This window comes from Oncorhynchus kisutch, linkage group LG16 (genome assembly GCF_002021735.2).
Source record: "Oncorhynchus kisutch isolate 150728-3 linkage group LG16, Okis_V2, whole genome shotgun sequence".
Taxonomy (NCBI): domain Eukaryota; kingdom Metazoa; phylum Chordata; class Actinopteri; order Salmoniformes; family Salmonidae; genus Oncorhynchus; species Oncorhynchus kisutch.
In genome coordinates this window covers 44,824,545-44,847,390 of record NC_034189.2, presented here as the reverse complement: position 1 = coordinate 44,847,390, position 22,846 = coordinate 44,824,545, and the positions used below count along the sequence as shown (strand labels likewise).

At 42.3% G+C, this 22,846-nt stretch overlaps 2 pseudogenes; both read left to right on the top strand.

Annotated features, from left to right (window-relative positions):
- Positions 1–3,939: 3,939 nt before the first annotated feature.
- Positions 3,940–6,895, top strand: LOC109879419 (bile salt export pump-like; annotated as a pseudogene).
- Positions 6,896–7,488: 593 nt separating this feature from the next.
- On the top strand, positions 7,489–22,255 carry LOC109879420 (uncharacterized; annotated as a pseudogene).
- The last annotated feature ends 591 nt before the right edge of the window (positions 22,256–22,846 follow it).

The following is a 22,846-nucleotide window of genomic DNA, read 5'->3' as shown; positions in this document are numbered from 1 at the left end:
CTGAAGTACAATGCCCCTGAATGGCCCTACATGCTGTTTGGAACCATCGGAGCTGCTGTCAACGGGGGAGTCAACCCAGTGTACTCCCTGCTCTTCAGTCAGATTCTGGCGGTAAGGTGGAGGGGTGGAGTATTAACCAAGACCGTCTTCATTGAATATCGGTTCATTAACTTAGTAAGTGTATGTGTGTGTGTGTGTATTCCTCAAATCAATCAAATTTGATTTGTCACATACACATGGTTAGCAGATGTTGATGTGAGTGTAGCGAAATGCTTGTGCTAGTTCCGACAGTGCAGTAATAACCAACGAGTAATCTAACCTAACAATTTCACAACAGCTACCTTATACACACAAGTGTAAAGGGATGAAGAATATGTACATAAAGATATATGAATGAGTGATGGTACAGAACGGCATAGGCAAGATGCAGTAGATGGTATCGAGTACAGTATATACATATGAGATGAGTAATTTAGGGTATGTAAACATTACATTAAGTGACATTGTTTAAAGTGGCTATTCAAACATTTTTTTACATGTATGGCAGCAGCCACTCAATGTTAGTGGTGGCTGTTTAACAGTCTGATGGCCTTGAGATAGAAGCTGTTTTTCAGTCTCTCGGTCCCTGCTTTGAATCACCTGTACTGACCTCGCCTTCTGGATGATAGCGGGGTGAACAGGCAGTGGCACGGGTGGTTGTTGTCCTTGATGATCTTTATGGCCTTCCTGTGACATCTGGTGGTGTAGGTGTCCTGGAGGGCAGGTAGTTTGCCCCCGGTGATGCGTTGTGCAGACCTCATTACCCTCTGGAGAGCCTTACGGTTGTGGGCGGAGCAGTTGCCGTACCAGGCAGTGATACAGCCCGACAGGATGCTCTCAATTGTGCATCTGTAAAAGTTTGTGAGTGCTTTTGGTGACAAGCCGAATTTCTTCAGCCTCCTGAGGTTGAAGAGGCGCTGATGCGCATTCTTCACCACGCTGTCTGTGTGGGTGGACCATTTCAGTTTGTCCGTGATGTGTACGCCAAGGAACTTAAAACTTACTACCCTCTCCACCACTGTCCCGTTGATGTGGATAGGGGGGTGCTCCCTCTGTTGTTTCCTGAAGTCTACGATCATCTCCTTTGTTTTGTTGACGTTGAGTGTGAGGCTATTGTCCTGACACCACACTCCGGGGGTCCTCACCTCCTCCCTGTAGGCCGTCTCGTCGTTGTTGGTAATCAAGCCTACCACTGTAGTGTCGTCTGCAAACTTGATGATTGAGTTCAAACTTGATGATTGAGTTGGAGGCGTGCATGGCCACGCAGTCGTGGGTGAACAGGAGAGTGCTCAGAACGCACCCTTGTGGTGCCCCAGTGTTGAGGATCAGCGGGGTGGAGATGTTGTTACCTACCCTCACCACCTGGGGGCGGCCCGTCAGAAAGTCCAGTACCCAGTTGCACAGGGCGGGGTCGAGACCCAGGGTCTCGAGCTTGATGACGAGTTTGGAGGGTACTATAGTGTTAAATCCTGAGCTGTAGTCGATGAACAGCATTCTCACATAGGTATTCCTCTTGTCCAGATGGGTTAGGGCAGTGTGCAGTGTGGTTGCGATTGTGTCATCTGTGGACCTATTGGGGTGGTAAGCAAATTGGAGTGGGTCTAGGGTGTCAGGTAGGGTGGAGGTGATATGGTCCTTGACTAGTCTCTCAAAGCACTTCATGATGACGGAAGTGAGTGCTACGGGGCGGTAGTCTTTTAGCTCAGTTACCTTAGCTTTCTTGGGAACAGGAACAATGGTGGCCATCTTGAAGCATGTGGGAACAGCAGACTGGGATAAGGACTGATTGAATATGTCCGTAAACACACCAGCCAGCTTGTCTGTGCATGCTCTGAGGACACGGCTGGGGATGCCGTCTGGGCCTGCAGCCTTGCGAGGGTTAACACGTTTAAATGTTTTACTCACGTCGGCTGCAGTGAAGGAGAGTCTGCAGGTTTGGTAGCGGGCCGTGTCAGTGGCACTGTATTGTCCTCAAAGCGAGCAAAGAAGTTGTTTAGTCTGTCTGGGAGCAAGACATCCTGGTCCGCGAAGGGGCTGGTTTCTTTTTGTAATCCGTGATTGACTGTAGACCCTGCCACATACCTCTTGTGTCTAAGCCATTGAATTGCGACTCTACTTTGTCTCTATACTGATGCTTAGCTTGTTTGATTGCTTCGCGGAGGGAATAGCTACACTGTTTGTATTCGGTCATGTTTCCGGTCACCTTGCCCTGTTTAAAAGCAGTGGTTCGCTCTTTCAGTTTCACGCGAATGCTGCCATCAATTCACGGTTTCTGGTTGGGGAATGTTTTAATAGTTGCTGTGTTGCTAATGTTGCTAATGAACTCGCTCACCGAATCAGCGTATTCATCAATGTTGTTGTTTGACACAATGCGGAACATAACCCAATCCACGTGATCGAAGCAATCTAGAAGCGTGGAATCAGATTGGTCGGACCAGCGCTGAACAGACCTGAGAGCGGGAGCTTCCTGTTTTAGTTTCTGTCTATAGGCTGGAAGCAACAAAATGGAGTCGTGGTCAGCTTTTCCGAAAGAGGGTGGGAGAGGGCCTTATATGCGTCGCGGAAGTTAGAATAACAATGATCCAGGGTTTTACCAGCCCTGGTAGCTCAATCGATATGCTGATATAATTTAAGGAGTCTTGTTTTCAGATTAGCCTTGTTAAAATCCCCAGCTACAATGAATGCAGCCTCAGGATATGTGGTTTCCAGTTTACATAGAGTGAAATAAAGTTTGTTCAGGGTCTTCGATGTGTCTGCTTGGGGGGGAATAGATGCGGCTGTGATTATGATCGAAGAGAATTCTCTTGGTAGATAATGTTGTCTACATTTGATTGTGAGGAATACTAAGTCAGGTGAACAGAAGGACTTGAGTTCATGTGTGTTGTTATGATCACATCACGTCTCGTTAATCATAAGGCATACCCCCCCGCCCCTCTTATTACCAGAAAGATGCTTGTTTCTGTCAGCGGGATGCGTGAAGAAACCAGCTGGCAGTACCGACTCCAATGATTTCATCAACCTTGTTGTCAAGAGACTGGACATTGGCGAGGAGAATGCTAGGGAGTGGTGCGCAATGTGCCCGTCTCCGGAGCCTGACCAGAAGACCGCTTCGTCTTCCCCTTTTACGGCATCGTTGTATTGGTTCGCCGGCTGGGATCCGATCCATTCTCCCGGGTGGTGGGAAACACACAGGATCCGCTTCGGGAAAGTCGTATTCCTGGTCGTAATGATGGTGAGTTGACGTTGCTCTTATATCCAGTAGTTCCTCCCGACTGTATGTAATAAAACCTAAGATTACTTGGGGTACCAATGTAATAAATAACACGTAAAAAAAGAAAAATACTGCATAGTTTCCTAGGAACGCGAAGCGAGGCGACCATCTCTGTCGGCGCGGGAAGTGGAATGGTTGGTTCCTGTAGACATTCTCCATACCAGACCCAGAGGCTCAGAGGTGGGAGATCAATGGTATCTGCATGTTCTTTGTGCTGGTCGGAGTGACCTCCTTCATCACCCATATGCTCCAAGTACATGTCCCTCCCTCCCTCCCTCCCTCCCTCCCTCCCTCCCTCCCTCCCTCCCTCCCTCCCTCCCTCCCTCCCTCCCTCCCTCCCTCCCTCCCTCCCTCCCTCCCTCCCTCCCTCCCTCCCTCCCTCCCTCCCTCCCTCCCTCCCTCCCTCCATGCTCACCTTTCTTTAATGTTACTTGTTCTAAAATACATATTTAATCTTCACATCAACCGGATCCTTTCTCCCGCTTCTCTAAACTCTGTGAAAAGAGAAGCCTATTTCATCTGTCTTTTTGTCATTCATTTCCCTTAACCTGATCAGATGGTGTCGGTGTCTGCCCCAGGGCTATGCCTTCTCTAAGTTTGGGGAGCTGCTGACAAGGCACTTGAGGAGGATGAGTTTCCACGCCATGTTGGGTCAGGAGGTGGGCTGGTTTGATGACCACAGGAACAGCCCTGGGGCTCTGACCACACAGGTCCAAGGGGTCAGTCCCTGGCTCTTTCCGGAGGCTTCCAGGCTAAGATGCTCACTGGCTTCGCCAAGCAGGAGAAACAGGCCGTGGAGGATGCAGGACGGGTAGCCTACAGTACTCCACCGTACTCCACCGTACTCCACCGACTCACTGACCAGGGCTGTTTGTAACACAGGCTGGAGTCACATAGTGCTACTGTGACTGGAAGTGAATTGTCACTAACTTCTCACATGAGTTATCAACACGTTATCAACATGTTTCTCGAAAGCTTCTGATAGGGTCGTTCAAGCAAAGTCACTACCACAGAACTTCCGTTGTGTCATATTGTAAGATATTTCAGCCTGTAGCTATTGTACTTGTCTGTTATAGACATCAGGTGCGCGCTTCCTGAAACCTTGTCACAGGAAACCCACTGGAGGTCTTACCTTACAGTGTGTTAGATATCATGCGTAGAGTTCCTGTACTGTATACAGTTCCTACTTCCTATTCTAGACTTACACGGTGGTAGTGGTGGGTGGTTGCGACATCTCTGTGGTATCTTTTGTAGATCTCTGGCGAGGCCCTGAACAACATCCGCACCATCACCTTTGTTAACTGGGGAAGGAACAGAGCTTTGTGGAGATGTACAAGGCTCACCTGGAGGCTCCATACCAGGCCGCCAAGCAGAAGGCCAACGTGTACGGCACCTGCTACGTTTTCGCCCATTGTGTTGTCTTCATGTCCAACAGCGCCTCCTACAGGTTTGGAGGGTACCTGGTGCGCCAGGAGGGCCTCCACTACAGCCTGGTCTTCAGGTGAGAGAAACTGTCTGCCTGTCTGCCTGTCTGTCTACTTCATAAACAGACCATGAAATCACATTGTCCAATATGTATTCCACTACCTACACCACCTTTGTTAATTCCTATATATTAACTTGACTAAACCACATTGTCTCTCTGTGATTGGTTCAGAGTGATCTCAGCCATAGTGACAAGTGGCACAGCGCTGGGCCGAGCCTCTACCTACACCCCCAGACTACGCCGAGGCCAAGATCTCAGCTGCCCGCTTCTTCCAGCTCCTTGACCGCGTGCCAAAGATCAGCGTCTACAGCAACGAGGGGGACAAATGGGTACATGTCGCTCAAGCGCACACAAACACACACTCATTCTCTCTCTCTTGCTCACGCCCCCTCTCTCTCTCTTGCTCACGCCCCTCTCTCTCTCTCTCGTCCAGCCTGATTTCAGCGGGAACTTAGAGTTCATTGACTGTAAGTTCACGTACCCAACCCGGCCAGACATCCAGGTGCTGAACTGCCTCAACGTGTCGGTAAAGCCCGGGCCAAACACTGGCCTTCGTGGGCAGCAGCGGCTGTGGGAAGAGCACCAGCGTCCAGCTACTGGACAGATTCTATGACCCCGAACAGGGCAAAGTGGTGAGTCCTCAGTTTCTCTCAGCAGCACGCAATATCCCCATATATGTCTCTAGAGGTATAAGGACTGTAAGAGGGTGGGGGTATCCTGGGAGCTGGATTAGTTCACAGGATAGTTGACTGGATTTTCCATGTTGCATTTGCAGATTATTGATGGCCACGTACCTGCGCTCCAAGATCGACATCGTATCCCAGGAGCCCATTCTGTTTGACTGCAGCATCGGAGACAACCTGCGTGAAGTCAGCCTGAATGACATCATCTCCGCATCCAAGAAAGCCCAACTCCACGACTTTGTCATGACGTTACCTGAGGTAATGCTGCTGTCAGTGTACTGACTTAAAACAGCACTGACATTGTACAAACTTAAAACAAGACTTAAAACAACACTGTCAGCGTAGTAACTTAAAACAATACTGTCATTGCAAATGAAGTTTGTAGCACCATTAGGAAGGAAACGCCAACGATTTAGATGTGTCATTTAAATCAAGTCACTCTAACATCTTTGTTTCTATCAAAGATACCCGCACACTAAGATCCAAATACAAATGTCCAGTTTCTGTGCCAAACTTCTAGTCACAAGAACTCTGTCAGAGTATAACCGGCATCTATAGCCCTTTGTTTGACACAGTAGTCTTTTAAAGTTTTAATTTCCCCCTTTAGAAATATGACACCAACGTGGGTTCCCAGGGCTCCCAGCTCTCTAGGAGACAGAAGCAGCGCATAGCAATCGCCAGGGGGATTATCCGCGACCCTAAGATCCTGCTACCGGACGAAGCCACTTCAGCCCTGGACACGGAGAGCGAGAAGGTAATGTCTCCATGACAACCGCCTGTCATCATCACGAGCAGTAGAAGAAGTCCTGAACCTGATGAGGATAGACTGAAATTTATACAGATAGCTTTATTACAGATAGCTATTTCAAATGGCTTTAGAATTGGTACGAGGCAAGGCAAGCATGCAATTTGCCTGTGCCTTAGGTCCATTGTATGAGGCAGAGGCAGTAATCAAGTAATCATGGTGAGTCATGGGTGATTGTGAAATCAGCTCAAAGCTTTGTGTGTGTGTGTGTGTGTGTGTGTTGTGACGGCCCTGAACCGTCTCAGTGCTTCTCCTTCCAATAGGGCGCTTTCCCTTTAATTCCCAATTAAATAGCCAGCATTAGCTGCGCAAAAGTGGGGTTGTGATGGAGACGTGAATGAGGATGTGTTCAACCCGTCTCTATTCCGTTTGTTTTGTAGCCTAATAGAGTTTACCCAGGATCGGATCCACTCTTTGCGTCCGTGGACTACACCTCTCCGTTCTTCGTGGCCTTTCTCCGCTGGAGATCTATTGGCGGATTGGATTGTTTGACTGACCTACTGACTACAACCTTTTTGTATACGGTATTTCATTTGATTTGATGTGATGTATACGGTGATGATTTATGTAGTTAGTTGTAGTTGAGGACTTAGTAAGAGTTGATACGCTTTAAAGTTCTGTGGTAAAATAATTGTTATATTGATTGTATGATTAATTAATACTGGGTTTACGCTACACTAAATGAACGGACAAACATTGCGTGACAAAGGTCACTTGAGTTCCCTGAACTCCTTTACCGGGCTGGACTCTTTTTAGGCCCGAGGTACAGGACATTTCTGGAGGAACCAGAACTCATTGTGTTATTATTATATGTGTGTGTAATCATTGATGTTGCTAATACAACCCACGCAAAAGAATATAGTTGTTTTTGAAGTTCTTTCCAATGTTTTAAGGGTTTATGAAAAGTTTATTTCCATCCTGACTTTTACATAAGTCCTTTGTATTGGTGTAGACTTGACGGACCAGATGGGACTCATTCCCTCCCAAACCAAAAGGAGAAACCAATGTTTTCTCTGGTAGGCACAACCTACCTTGCACCCCTATAAATAATAACCTCAAGTCAAAACCGTTAGTGTGTGTGTGTGTGTGTGTGTGTGTGTGTGTGTGTGTGTGTGTGTGTGTGTGTGTGTGTGTGTGTGTGTGTGTGTGCACACTACAGACGGTGCAAGAGGCGCTGGATAACGCGAGGGAGGGCCGAACCTGTATGGTGTTCGCCCACCGTCTCTCCACCATCCAGAATTCTGACATCATCGCTGTTATGTCCAGGGGCTTCGTCATCGAACAGGGTCCACATGGGTCCACAAACTTGTCACCACCGGTGCACCAAACTCCTCAGGGTTATAGGAGCCAAACCAGGAAATGCCTGTTCAGGTCATCATGCCGGGTCAAATAGTATTTATTCTGCAGAAGGGATCAACCGTCACACATTCTTCAGTGTTAATTGGTCATGTGTATTTATTTGTTGTCGTTACATGTAAACAGTATGTCTGAGAATATTGTAGGTCTGAGTGGCTACCTTTTAATCTTTGAGTTTTAACTTTTTTTGTAATTAACTGTATTGCATAAGAATAAAATGAATCCAAATATCTACATTAAGGGTATAAAGTAACTGTTTACGGTTGTCGACTGGTTGTACTGTTTACCATTATACATTTACGATTTAAAATGTTTGGGATTTTAAATGGAACCTTTTATTCTTAAATCCAATATGGTGCATTTAAATTGCCTACAGACCATAATACATTCTACAAAAGTTGATTTTCCTAAGTCAAAGGTTAAGATAACAGACTCATTGAAGAGCCTGGGACAGACTAGTACTGCAGACTAGTACTACAGTATTCCCTACACCAGGTCTTTCTGATACTTCCATGACTGACACCGTGACACCCTGACCTGACACCAGGATGAGATTTGCTGCGTCCATCCATCAGCGGTAATGTGTGATCACACCGCTCTGACCTTATGGAATGGAGTCTTCATCAGTGCATCCCAGATTCCCAGCACCCAGACAAGGGGTGAATTAGTATGCGGGTGAAGCAATATAATCTCTCTTGGCTTTCTGCTCACAATCTTACCGCTTAGAGGACACTGTTTGACTTTGTGCCATGTAGCGTCAATACAACATTGATTGATAACGGAGAGCCGGTATCCTGGAACCAAGTGTTGTGGTGAGTGTCTGGGTCTCTGTTGACTTAGTGGGTGAGAAGTGGGGCTAACGTGCTCTAATAAGTCTTGCCCAGTATTGCCCAGTGCGGAAGTGCTGAATTTGAGCCACTTGTGTGTTTTCAATCTCAAGCCGTTAACCTCCACGATGTCATCCACTCCTAAAGATGAGTCCTCAACCTCCACGATGTCATCCACTCCTAAAGATGAGTCATCAACCTCCACGATGTCATCCACTCCTAAAGATGACTCAACCTTGTCATGACTGTCCTGATCAACCCCAACAGAGGAGGAGAGATCTAGGGGTCTGAAGATGTGGGGGGTTTTATGACCCCTCACGCCCCTGGTAAATCTCAGGCCACAGACAAATTCCTTTGTCCTGTTACTATGGAGAACCAGCCTCAGAACATTAAACATGAAATAAAGGGACTTTGGAACAATGGTTTCCGTCAGCCGCAATGGTGGTCATGATGATGGGGGGACTATGAACATGTATGTCATTTTTGTTTTGTTATTAAAGGTTAATAGATGACGTTATTACGAAAACATTGTAACGTCAACAGTTTACCTAGTATATGTTTGATGTTTATACGTTTGTACGTTTTATATACGTTTTATATGTTTGTACGTTTTTATATACGTTTTATATGTTTGTACGTTTGTACGTTTTATATGTTTGTACGTTTACGTTTTATATACGTTTTATATGTTTGTACGTTTTATATACGTTTTATATGTTTGTACGTTTTATATACGTTTTATATGTTTGTACGTTTTATATACGTTTTATATGTTTGTACGTTTACGTTTTATATCCGTTTTATATGTTTGTACGTTTTATATCCGTTTTATATGTTTGTACGTTTTATATCCGTTTTATATGTTTGTACGTTTTATATACGTTTTATATGTTTGTACGTTTGTACGTTTTATATGTTTGTACGTTTTATATGTTTGTACGTTTTATATACGTTTTATATGTTTGTACGTTTTATATACGTTTTATATGTTTGTACGTTTGTACGTTTTATATGTTTGTACGTTTTATATAAGTTTTATATGTTTGTACGTTTTATATACGTTTTATATGTTTGTACGTTTTATATGTTTGTACGTTTTATATGTTTGTACGTTTACGTTTTATATGTTTGTACGTTTTATATGTTTGTACGTTTTATATGTTTGTACGTTTACGTTTTATATGTTTGTACGTTTACGTTTTATATGTTTGTACGTTTACGTTTTATATGTTTGTACGTTTACGTTTTATATACGTTTTATATGTTTGTACGTTTTATATGTTTGTACGTTTTATATGTTTGTACGTTTACGTTTTATATACGTTTTATATGTTTGTACGTTTTATATACGTTTTATATGTTTGTACGTTTGTACGTTTTATATACGTTTTATATGTTTGTACGTTTTATATACGTTTTATATGTTTGTACGTTTTATATACGTTTTATATGTTTGTACGTTTTATATACGTTTTATATGTTTGTACGTTTTATATGTTTGTACGTTTGTACGTTTTATATACGTTTTATATGTTTGTACGTTTTATATACGTTTTATATGTTTGTACGTTTTATATACATTTTATATGTTTGTACGTTTTATATACGTTTTATATGTTTGTACGTTTTATATACGTTTTATATACGTTTTATATGTTTGTACGTTTTATATACGTTTTATGTACGTTTTATATGTTTGTACGTTTTATATACGTTTTATATGTTTGTACGTTTTATATGTATGTACGTTTTATATGTATGTACGTTTTATATGTTTGTACGTTTTATATATTTGTACGTTTTATATGTTTGTACGTTTTATATATTTGTACGTTTTATATGTATGTACGTTTTATATGTATATACGTTTTATATGTATGTACGTTTTATATGTTTGTACGTTTTATATGTATATACGTTTTATATGTATGTACGTTTTATATGTTTGTACGTTTTATATGTTTGTACGTTTTATATGTTTGTACGTTTACGTTTTATATGTATGTACGTTTTATATGTATATACGTTTTATATGTTTGTACGTTTTATATGTTTGTACGTTTTATATGTATATACGTTTTATATGTATGTACGTTTTATATGTATGTACGTTTTATATGTATGTACGTTTTATATGTATGTACGTTTTATATGTATATACGTTTTATATGTTTGTACGTTTTATATGTATGTACGTTTTATATGTATATACGTTTTATATGTATGTACGTTTTATATGTTTGTACGTTTTATATGTATATACGTTTTATATGTATGTACGTTTTATATGTTTGTACGTTTTATATGTTTGTACGTTTTATATGTTTGTACGTTTACGTTTTATATGTATGTACGTTTTATATGTATATACGTTTTATATGTTTGTACGTTTTATATGTTTGTACGTTTTATATGTATATACGTTTTATATGTATGTACGTTTTATATGTATGTACGTTTTATATGTATGTACGTTTTATATGTATGTACGTTTTATATGTATATACGTTTTATATGTTTGTACGTTTTATATGTATGTACGTTTTATATGTATATACGTTTTATATGTATGTACGTTTTATATGTATGTACGTTTTATATGTATATACGTTTTATATGTATGTACGTTTTATATGTATGTACGTTTTATATGTATGTACGTTTTATATGTATGTACGTTTTATATGTATGTACGTTTATATGTATGTACGTTTTATATGTATGTACGTTTTATATGTATGTACGTTTTATATGTATGTACGTTTTATATGTTTGTACGTTTTATATGTATGTACGTTTTATATATTTGTACGTTTTATATGTATGTACGTTTTATATATTTGTACGTTTTATATGTATATACGTTTTATATGTTTGTACGTTTTATATGTTTGTACGTTTTATATATTTGTACGTTTTATATGTATGTACGTTTTATATGTATATACGTTTTATATGTATGTACGTTTTATATGTATGTACGTTTTATATGTTTGTACGTTTTATATGTATGTACGTTTTATATGTTTGTACGTTTTATATGTATATACGTTTTATATGTATGTACGTTTTATATGTTTGTACGTTTTATATGTTTGTACGTTTTATATGTTTGTACGTTTTATATGTTTGTACGTTTACGTTTTATATGTTTGTACGTTTTATATGTATATACGTTTTATATGTATGTACGTTTTATATGTTTGTACGTTTTATATGTTTGTACGTTTTATATGTTTGTACGTTTACGTTTTATATGTTTGTACGTTTTATATGTTTGTACGTTTACGTTTTATATGTTTGTACGTTTACGTTTTATATGTTTGTACGTTTACGTTTTATATGTTTGTACGTTTACGTTTTATATACGTTTTATATGTTTGTACGTTTTATATACGTTTTATATGTTTGTACGTTTTATATACGTTTTATATGTTTGTACGTTTTATATACGTTTTATATGTTTGTACATTTGTACGTTTTATATGTTTGTACGTTTGTACGTTTTATATACGTTTTATATGTTTGTACGTTTGTACGTTTTATATACGTTTTATATGTTTGTACGTTTGTACGTTTTATATACGTTTTATATGTTTGTACGTTTGTACGTTTTATATGTTTGTACGTTTTATATGTTTGTACGTTTGTACGTTTTATATACGTTTTATATGTTTGTACGTTTGTACGTTTTATATACGTTTTATATGTTTGTACGTTTGTACGTTGTATGGAAAATGTTCAAATCAAAGAGAATGTTTTGGTAAAGATGAAATGTGAAGTTGTCTAAAATTGATAGGAGTCAAATCTAGACCTTGCCCATAACTTGGTACGCCTAGAGAATTGCCCTAAAGGCGGTAGCGCTAGTCTCTACTCCCCATCGAATCGTGGTATATACACTGTTTCATTCCTATGCTGAGCTACAGAGCTGTCTGTCCTCAGAAGAGCCCTTCCAGAGCAAGGGCGAGGGAACAGACTCGGAAGCCAAAAGGACACTTGCATTGTGAGGACGACCAGAGAGTTACGCCTGAGAAGTGCGTCATTGAGCAGCCTGAACGGTCCACACGGAGAATCCACGGAGACCTTCCCCATGTAATTACATCATTATATTCTGATCCATAAGAGCGGCAGTTTGGGGCAAGGCTAGGGTTAGAATAGCATAGCTGACAAATTCACCCAAATGTATATTTCTCTAATGGACTCCTATATACGGTCTCTGTCCTACTCGTCCTATTCTGTTTCTCTCATTCTAGTCCTATACTGTCTCTGTCCTACTAGTCCTATATTGTCTCTGTCCTACTAGTCCTATACTGTCTCTGTCCTACTCGTCCTATACTGTCTCTGTCCTACTAGTCCTATATTGTCTCTCATTCTAGTCCTATACGGTCTCTGTCCTACTGGTCCTATACTGTCTCTGTGCTACTAGTCCTATACTGTCTCTGTCCTCGTCCTATACTGTCTCTGTCCTACTCGTCCTATTCTGTTTCTCTCATTCTAGTCCTATATCGCCTCTGTCCTACTAGTCCTATATTGTCTCTGTCCTACTAGTCCTATATTGTCTCTGTCCTACTTGTCCTATACTGTCTCTGTCCTACTAGTCCTATACTGTCTCTGTCCTACTAGTCCTATATTGTCTCTGTCCTACTAGTCCTATATTGTCTCTGTCCTACCAGTCCTATACTGTCTCTGTCCTACCAGTCCTATACTGTCTCTGTCCTACTAGTCCTATACTGTCTCTGTCCTACTAGTCCTATACTGTCTCTGTCCTACTAGTCCTATACTTTCTCTGTCCTACTAGTCCTATACTGTCTGTCCTACTAGTCCTATACTGTCTCTCCTACTACTCCTATACTGTCTCTCCTACTACTCCTATACTGTCTCTGTCCTACTATTCCTATATTGTCGCTGTCCTATATTGTCTCTGTCCTACTAGTCCTATACGGTCTCTCCTACTAGTCCTATACTGTCTCTGTCCTACTAGTCCTATATTGTCTCTGTCAAACTAAGCCTATACTGTCTCCTACTAGTCATTTACTGTCTCCTTCTAGTCCTATACTGGCTCTGTCAAACTAAGCCTATACTGTCTCCTACTAGTCCAATACTGTTTCCTACTAGTCCTGTGCTGCCTCTCTTATTCTAGTCATTTACTGTCTCCTTCTAGTCCTATACTGGCTCTCCTTCTAGTCCTACACTGTCTCTACTAGTCCTATACTGGCTCTCCTTCTAGTCCTACACTGCCTCTACTAGTCCTATACTGGCTCTCCTTCTAGTCCTATACTGTCTTTCCTACTAGTCCTACACTGTCTTTCCTACTAGTCCTTTACTGTCTCTGTCCAATTAGTCATTTACTGTCTCTGTCCTACTAGTCCAATACTGTCTGTCTCATTCTAGTCCTATACTGTCCTACTGGTTCTATACTGTCTCCTACTAGTCCGATACTGTGTCTCTCCTATTAGTCCTTTACTGTCTCTGTCCTACTAGTCCTATACTGTCCGTCTCATTCTAGTCCTATACTGTCTCTGTCCTATTAGTCCTTTACTGTCCGTCTCATTCTAGTCCTATACTGTCTCTGTCCTATTAGTCCTGTACTGTGTCTCTCCTATTAGTCCTATACTGTCTCTGTCCTATTAGTCCTACACTGTCTTTCCTACTAGTCCTTTACTGTCTCTGTCCAATTAGTCATTTACTGTCTCTGTCCTACTAGTCCAATACTGTCTGTCTCATTCTAGTCCTATACTGTCCTACTGGTTCTATACTGTCTCCTACTAGTCCGATACTGTGTCTCTCCTATTAGTCCTTTACTGTCTCTGTCCTACTAGTCCTATACTGTCCGTCTCATTCTAGTCCTATACTGTCTCTGTCCTATTAGTCCTTTACTGTCCGTCTCATTCTAGTCCTATACTGTCTCTGTCCTATTAGTCCTGTACTGTGTCTCTCCTATTAGTCCTTTACTGTCTCTGTCCTACTGGTCCTATACTGTCTCTGTGCTACTAGTCCTATACTGTCTCTGTCCTCGTCCTATACTGTCTCTGTCCTACTCGTCCTATTCTGTTTCTCTCATTCTAGTCCTATATCGCCTCTGTCCTACTAGTCCTATATTGTCTCTGTCCTACTAGTCCTATATTGTCTCTGTCCTACTTGTCCTATACTGTCTCTGTCCTACTAGTCCTATACTGTCTCTGTCCTACTAGTCCTATATTGTCTCTGTCCTACTAGTCCTATATTGTCTCTGTCCTACCAGTCCTATACTGTCTCTGTCCTACCAGTCCTATACTGTCTCTGTCCTACTAGTCCTATACTGTCTCTGTCCTACTAGTCCTATACTGTCTCTGTCCTACTAGTCCTATACTTTCTCTGTCCTACTAGTCCTATACTGTCTGTCCTACTAGTCCTATACTGTCTCTCCTACTACTCCTATACTGTCTCTCCTACTACTCCTATACTGTCTCTGTCCTACTATTCCTATATTGTCGCTGTCCTATATTGTCTCTGTCCTACTAGTCCTATACGGTCTCTCCTACTAGTCCTATACTGTCTCTGTCCTACTAGTCCTATATTGTCTCTGTCAAACTAAGCCTATACTGTCTCCTACTAGTCATTTACTGTCTCCTTCTAGTCCTATACTGGCTCTGTCAAACTAAGCCTATACTGTCTCCTACTAGTCCAATACTGTTTCCTACTAGTCCTGTGCTGCCTCTCTTATTCTAGTCATTTACTGTCTCCTTCTAGTCCTATACTGGCTCTCCTTCTAGTCCTACACTGTCTCTACTAGTCATATACTGGCTCTCCTTCTAGTCCTACACTGCCTCTACTAGTCCTATACTGGCTCTCCTTCTAGTCCTATACTGTCTTTCCTACTAGTCCTACACTGTCTTTCCTACTAGTCCTTTACTGTCTCTGTCCAATTAGTCATTTACTGTCTCTGTCCTACTAGTCCAATACTGTCTGTCTCATTCTAGTCCTATACTGTCCTACTGGTTCTATACTGTCTCCTACTAGTCCGATACTGTGTCTCTCCTATTAGTCCTTTACTGTCTCTGTCCTACTAGTCCTATACTGTCCGTCTCATTCTAGTCCTATACTGTCTCTGTCCTATTAGTCCTTTACTGTCCGTCTCATTCTAGTCCTATACTGTCTCTGTCCTATTAGTCCTGTACTGTGTCTCTCCTATTAGTCCTTTACTGTCTCTGTCCTACTAGTCCTATACTGTCTTTGTCCTCTGTATTTCTAATGCTCCATCATCCACCGGTGACACAAGGGGCCTCAATGTGAAATGCCACACAGGAAAGAGCAGAGGGACTCTGAGAATGAGGGTGCAACTAATTCAAAGATGATAGGTAGGCCTGCTCCCAAATGGCCCTGTCAGAGATTGTTGCTTTGGGATTGAATTAGATGCTTTCGGATTGAATTGAATTGAATTGAATGCAAAGTTGCTTTGGGATTGAATAAGATGCATTTTGTCAGGATTTGGCCAGGATTGTTCCGGTTTTGGCCACTAGATGCCCCCATTGTGCTTTTTGACCCTTTTGTTTTCCCTTGTTTCCAGTTATTATTTGCAACTGTGCCTCATTTCCTTGGAATGTATTTAAACCCTTAGTTTTCCTCAGTTCTTTGCTCTGTGTTTGAATGTTAGCACCCAGCCCCAGCGATGCTGTGAACATTTGTTGCTCCAGTTGGACTCTCTTGTGGTACTCTGTTTTTGTTCTCGTTTATTTATTTTTGATTATCTTCTGAGGCTTTTTCCTGCTGTACCTACCACCTTGTGGATTTACCTTTTGACTTGGAGGATTACCTTTTTCTCTTGGAATTAGTTTTGACGTTGTGGATTTATATTTTTGCCTGAACTTTCCTTTTTACTTTATTAAAACACAGTCTCAAGTACTGCTGTGTCTGTGGGCTCTCCTTCACCGCAGCCAACGTGAGTAAAACATTTAAACGTGTTAACCCTCGCAAGGCTGCCGGCCCAGACAGCATCCCTAGCCGCGTCCTCAGAGCATGCGCAGACCAGTTGGATGGTGTGTTTACGGACATATTCAATTAATTCCTTCCCTGTAACGCACAGCATTAAGATTGCCTGCAATGATGACAAGCTCAGTCCGATGATGCTGTGACACACCACCCCAGACCATGACGGACCCTCCACCTCCAAATCGATCCCGCTCCAGAGTATAGGCCTCGGTGTAACGCTCATTCCTTCAACGAGAAATTCAAATCCGACCATCATCCCTGGTGAGACAAAACCCTGACTCGTCAGTGAAGAGCACTTTTTGCCAGTCCTGTCTGGTCAAGCGACTGTGTTTTTTTTTGCCCATAGGCGACATTGTTGCCAGTGATGTCTGGTGAGGAACTGCCTTACAACAGGCCTACAAGCCCTCAGTCCAGCCTCTCTCAGCCTATCACGGACAGTCTGAGCACTGATGGAGGGATTGTGCGTTCCTGGTGTAACTCGGCCAGTTGTTGCCATCCTGTACCTGTCCCTCAGGTGTGATGTTTGGGTGTACAGATCCTGTGCAGTTGTTACACGGGGTCTGCCACTGCGAGGACGATCAGCTGTTTGTCCTGTCTCCCTGTAGCGCTGTCTTAGGCATCTCACAGTACAGACATGGCAATTTATTGCCCTTGCCACATCTGCAGTCCTCATGCCTCCTTGCAGCATGCCTATGGCACGTTCACGCAGATGAACAGGGATCCCGGGCATCTTTCTTTTGGTGTTTTTCAGAGTCAGTAGAAAGGCCTCTTGAGTGTCTACGTTTTCTTAACGGTGACCTTAATTGCCATCTGTCTAAGCTGTTAGTGTCTTAACGACTGTTCCACAGGTGCATGTTCATTCATTGTTTATGGCTCATTGAACAAGCATGGGAAATAGTGTTAATTAACCCTTTACAGTGAAGTTATTTGGATTTTTACGAATTATCTTTCAAAGACTGGGTGTGAAAGGGACGTTTCATTTTTTGCTGAGTTTATTTACTAAATAGATTTTTTTTAGTTAAGACCTATAACTCCACCGAGGAGGAAGCTAAGCGTAAGGATATCTGGTTAGCTACTAGGGCAAGAGTGCTGGAACCCAAGAGAGCAGAGAATGGCTCCGCTTCACCATGGGGAGGAATTACTTCTGACATGATAAGGTGGTACCATTTATTTACTGTCAAATAATTATCAAATTGATCAGTCTTTTGAATATTCTTACAACAGCTTGTCTAACATTTTATTGTCTGATTTGAGTGTCTTTTTTTACACCTCCAGACTTTTGAGGAGGTTGCTAAAGGACGCCTTATGGTTGTTTCTGCCTTGAGGTGGAGTGGAGGAAGCGGAGGTGGAGTGGAGGAAGCGGAGGTGGATAGAGTTTGAAATGTGGAAGGTTCAACACTGTAAAACTGGTTCAATACTCACTGCAACAGAAATAGTAACCAGTGATAGTTGACTACAACAGTTTGAATGATAGATGTTATCTGACCATTTGCAGGGAAGAGCTATGGTTCCACTGAGGAAGCCAAAGATAAGGAGGTCTGGTTAGCTACTAGGACGAGAGTGATGGAACACAACAAGCGGGCAGAGAATGGCTCAGAGAGCTTCACCGTGGGGATGAATCATGTTTCTGACAGGGTATGATCACGGTCAGGAAGAGGCCTACTATACAAAAACGTTTAACTCGGAGGTTGCTTATTTGGTTAATAATGATACTTTTCTTATAGGCTTACTTGATACTATGCATGTTGCTTCCTTTCACAGACTACTGGGAAGGTTACAAGATGAAGGGTAAGGTGAAGCATTATTGCAATTCACTGCACTTATAAGGTTAATGAATATATGAATCATTCATTTGTAATGGTAATTGTATGTCGAGACCTCTCTTATTCCTTAGCCTCAAGACAGCCTCCTTCTGTTCACCTGATTTAGAATTCCTCACAATCAAATGTCGACCGCATTATCTACCAAGGGAATTCTCTTCGATTATAATCACAGCCGTATATATTCCCCCCCAAGCAGACACATCGATGGCTCTGAACGAACTTTAACCCTCGCAAAGCTGCAGGCCCAGACAGCATCCCCAGCCGCGCCCTCAGAGCATGCGCAGACCAGCTAGCTGGTGTGTTTACGGACATATTTAATCAATCCTTATCCCAGTCTGCTGTTCCCACATGCTTCAAGAGGGCCACCATTATTCCTGTTCCCAAGAAAGCAAAGGTAACTGAGCTAAACGACTACCGCCCTGTAGCACTCACTTCCGTCATCATGAAGTGCTTTGAGAGACTAGTCAAGGACCATATCACCTCCACCCTACCTGACACCCTAGACCCACTCCGATTTGCTTACCGCCCAAATAGGTCCACAGACGATGCAATCTCAACCACACTGCACACTGCCCTAACCCATCTGGACAAGAGGAATACCTATGTGAGAATGCTGTTCATCGACTACAGCTCAGCAATTAACACCATAGTACCCTCCAAACTCGTCATCAAGCTCAAGACCCTGGGTCTCAACTCCGCCCTGTGCAACTGGGTACTGGACTTCCTGACAGGCCGCCCCCAGGTGGTGAGGGTAGCTAACAACATCTCCACCCCGCTGATCCTCAACACTGGGGCCCCACAAGGGTGCGTTCTGAGCCCTCTCCTGTACTCCCTGTTCACCCATGACTGCGTGGCCATGCACGCCTCCAACTCAATCATCAAGTTTGCGGACGACACTACAGTGGTAGGCTTGATTACCAACAACGACGAGACTGCCTACAGGGAGGAGGTGAGGGCCCTCGGAGTGTGGTGTCAGGACAATAACCTCGCACTCAACGTCAACAAAACTAAGGAGATTATTGTGGACTTCAGGAAACAGCAGAGGGAGCACCCCTATCCACATCGATGGGACAGTAGTGGAGAGTGTAGTAAGTTTTAAGTTCCTTGGCGTACACATCACAGACAAACTGAATTGGTCCACCCACACAGACAGCATCGTGAAGAAGGTGCAGCAGCGCCCCTTCAACCTCAGGAGGCTGAAGAAATTCGGCTTGTCACCAAAAGCACTCACAAACTTCTACAGATGCACAATCGAGAGCATCCTGTCGGGCTGTATCAACGCCTGGTACGGCAACTGCTCTGCCCACAACCGTAAGGCTCTCCAGAGGGTAGTGAGGTCTGCACAACGTATCACCGGGGGCAAACTACCTGCCCTCCAGGACACCTACACCACCCGATGTCACAGGAAGGCCATAAAGATCATCAAGGACAACAACCACCCGTGCCACTGCCTGTTCACCCCGCTATCATCCAGAAGGCGAGGTCAGTACAGGTGCATCAAAGGAGGGACCGAGAGACTGAAAAACAGCTTCTATCTCAAGGCTATCAGACTGTTAAACAACCACCACTAACATTGAGTGGCTGCTGCCAACACACTGACTCAACTCCAGCCACTTTAATAATGGGAATTGATGGAAATTGATGTAAAATATATCACTAGCTGCTTTAAACAATGCTACTTAATATAATGTTTACATACCCTACATTATTCATCTCATATGTATATACTGTACTCTATATCATCTACTGCATCTTTATGTAATACATGTATCACTAGCCACTTTAAACTATGCCACTTTGTTTACATACCCTACATTACTCATCTCATATGTACAGTGCCTTGCGAAAGTATTCGGCCCCCTTGAACTTTGCGACCTTTTGCCACATTTCAGGCTTCAAACATAAAGATATAAAACTGTATTTTTTTGTGAAGAATCAACAAGTGGGACACAATCTTGAAGTGGAACGACATTTATTGGATATTTCAAACTTTTTTAACAAATCAAAAACTGAAAGATTGGGCGTGCAAAATTATTCAGCCCCTTTACTTTCAGTGCAGCAAACTCTCTCCAGAAGTTCAGTGAGGATCTCTGAATGATCCAATGTTGACCTAAATGACTAATGATGATAAATACAATCCACCTGTGTGTAATCAAGTCTCCGTATAAATGCACCTGCACTGTGATAGTCTCAGAGGTCCGTTAAAAGCGCAGAGAGCATCATGAAGAACAAGGAACACACCAGGCAGGTCCGAGATACTGTTGTGAAGAAGTTTAAAGCCGGATTTGGATACAAAAAGATTTCCCAAGCTTTAAACATCCCAAGGAGCACTGTGCAAGCGATAATATTGAAATGGAAGGAGTATCAGACCACTGCAAATCTACCAAGACCTGGCCGTCCCTCTAAACTTTCAGCTCATACAAGGAGAAGACTGATCAGAGATGCAGCCAAGAGGCCCATGATCACTCTGGATGAACTGCAGAGATCTACAGCTGAGGTGGGAGACTCTGTCCATAGGACAACAATCAGTCGCATATTGCACAAATCTGGCCTTTATGGAAGAGTGGCAAGAAGAAAGCCATTTCTTAAAGATATCCATAAAAAGTGCCGTTTAAAGTTTGCCACAAGCCACCTGGGAGACACACCAAACATGTGGAAGAAGGTGCTCTGGTCAGATGAAACCAAAATTTAACTTTTTAGCAACAATGCAAAACGTTATGTTTGGCGTAAAAGCAACACAGCTCATCACCCTGAACACCGCATCCCCACTGTCAAACATGGTGGCAGCATCATGGTTTGGGCCTGCTTTTCTTCAGCAGGGACAGGTAAGATGGTTAAAATTGATGGGAAGATGGATGGAGCCAAATACAGGACCATTCTGGAAGAAAACCTGCTGGAGTCTGCAAAAGACCTGAGACTGGGATGGAGATTTGTCTTCCAACAAGACAATGATCCAAAACATAAAGCAAAATCTACAATTGAATGGTTCAAAAATAAACATATCCAGGTGTTAGAATGGCCAAGTCAAAGTCCAGACCTGAATCCAATCGAGAATCTGTGGAAAGAACTGAAAACTGCTGTTCACAAATGCTCTCCATCCAACCTCACTGAGCTCGAGCTGTTTTGCAAGGAGGAATGGGAAAAAATGTCAGTCTCTCGATGTGCAAAACTGATAGAGACATACCCCAAGCGACTTACAGCTGTAATCGCAGCAAAAGGTGGCGCTACAAAGTATTAACTTAAGGGGGCTGAATAATTTTGCACGCCCAATTTTTCAGTTTTTGATTTGTTAAAAAAGTTTGAAATATCCAATAAATGTCGTTCCACTTCATGATTGTGTCCCACTTGTTGTTGATTCTTCTAAAAAAATACAGTTTTATATCTTTATGTTTGAAGCCTGAAATGTGGCAAAAGGTCGCAAAGTTCAAGGGGGCCGAATACTTTCGCAAGGCACTGTATATACTGTACTCAATACCATCTACTGCATCTTGCCTATGCCGTTCTGTACCATCACTCATTCATATCTTTATGTACATATTCTTTATCCCTTTACACTTATGTGTGTATAAGGTAGCCGTTTTGGAATTGTTAGGTTAGATTACTCGTTGGTTATTACTGCATTGTCGGAACTAGAAGCACAAGCATTTCGCTACACTCACATTAACATCTGCTCACTGTGTATGTGACAAATTTGATTTTGATTTGAAGCAGAGGTGCACAAGGAGTTTGAAACATGGAAAGTTAATATGGTAAAACTGGTTCAACACTAACTGAAATAGATATTCCCAGTATTAAATAAGTCAAATTCCGCAAAACAAGTTGACGTTTTTTCATGCTTGCAGGAAAGACCTATCCGTCCACGTAGGAAGCTAAGCGCAAGGAGATCTGACTAGCTACTAGGAAGATGGTGAGGGAACGCAACAAGAGAGCAGAGAATGGCCTGGAGAGCTGCATCACGGCAGCCAGTCACCTTGCTGACATAGAATGGTATTATTAATTCAGATTAGTCAAAGACATCCGGGTTGTTATACAGTATATTACTATGTTGATAGAACATTTCTCAAACAAGTCTAAAGTTGTTTGTTGCCTCTTTGTTTCCAGACTACAGAGAAGGTTCGTAGAGGACTTTTTCCCACAGTAAGGTTCCAGAATATCAAAACGTGTTTAATGCTACAATGTCATTTAACTGTATACATCAATGATGTTGCTCTTTCTGCTGGTGAGTCTCTGATCCACCTCTACGCAGACGACACCATTCTGTATACTTCTGGCCCTTCTTTGGACACTGTGTTAACAACCCTCCAGGCAAGCTTCAATGCCATACAACTCTCCTTCCTTGGCCTCCAATTGCTCTTAAATACAAGTAAAACTAAATGCATGCTCTTCAACCGATCGCTGCCTGCACCTGCCCGCCTGTCCAACATCACTACTCTGGACGGCTCTGACTTAGAATACGTGGACAACTACAAATACCTAGGTGTCTGGTTAGACTGTAAACTCTCCATCCAGACCCATATCAAACATCTCCAATCCAAAGTTAAATCTAGAATTGGCTTCCTATTTCGCAACAAAGCATCCTTCACTCATG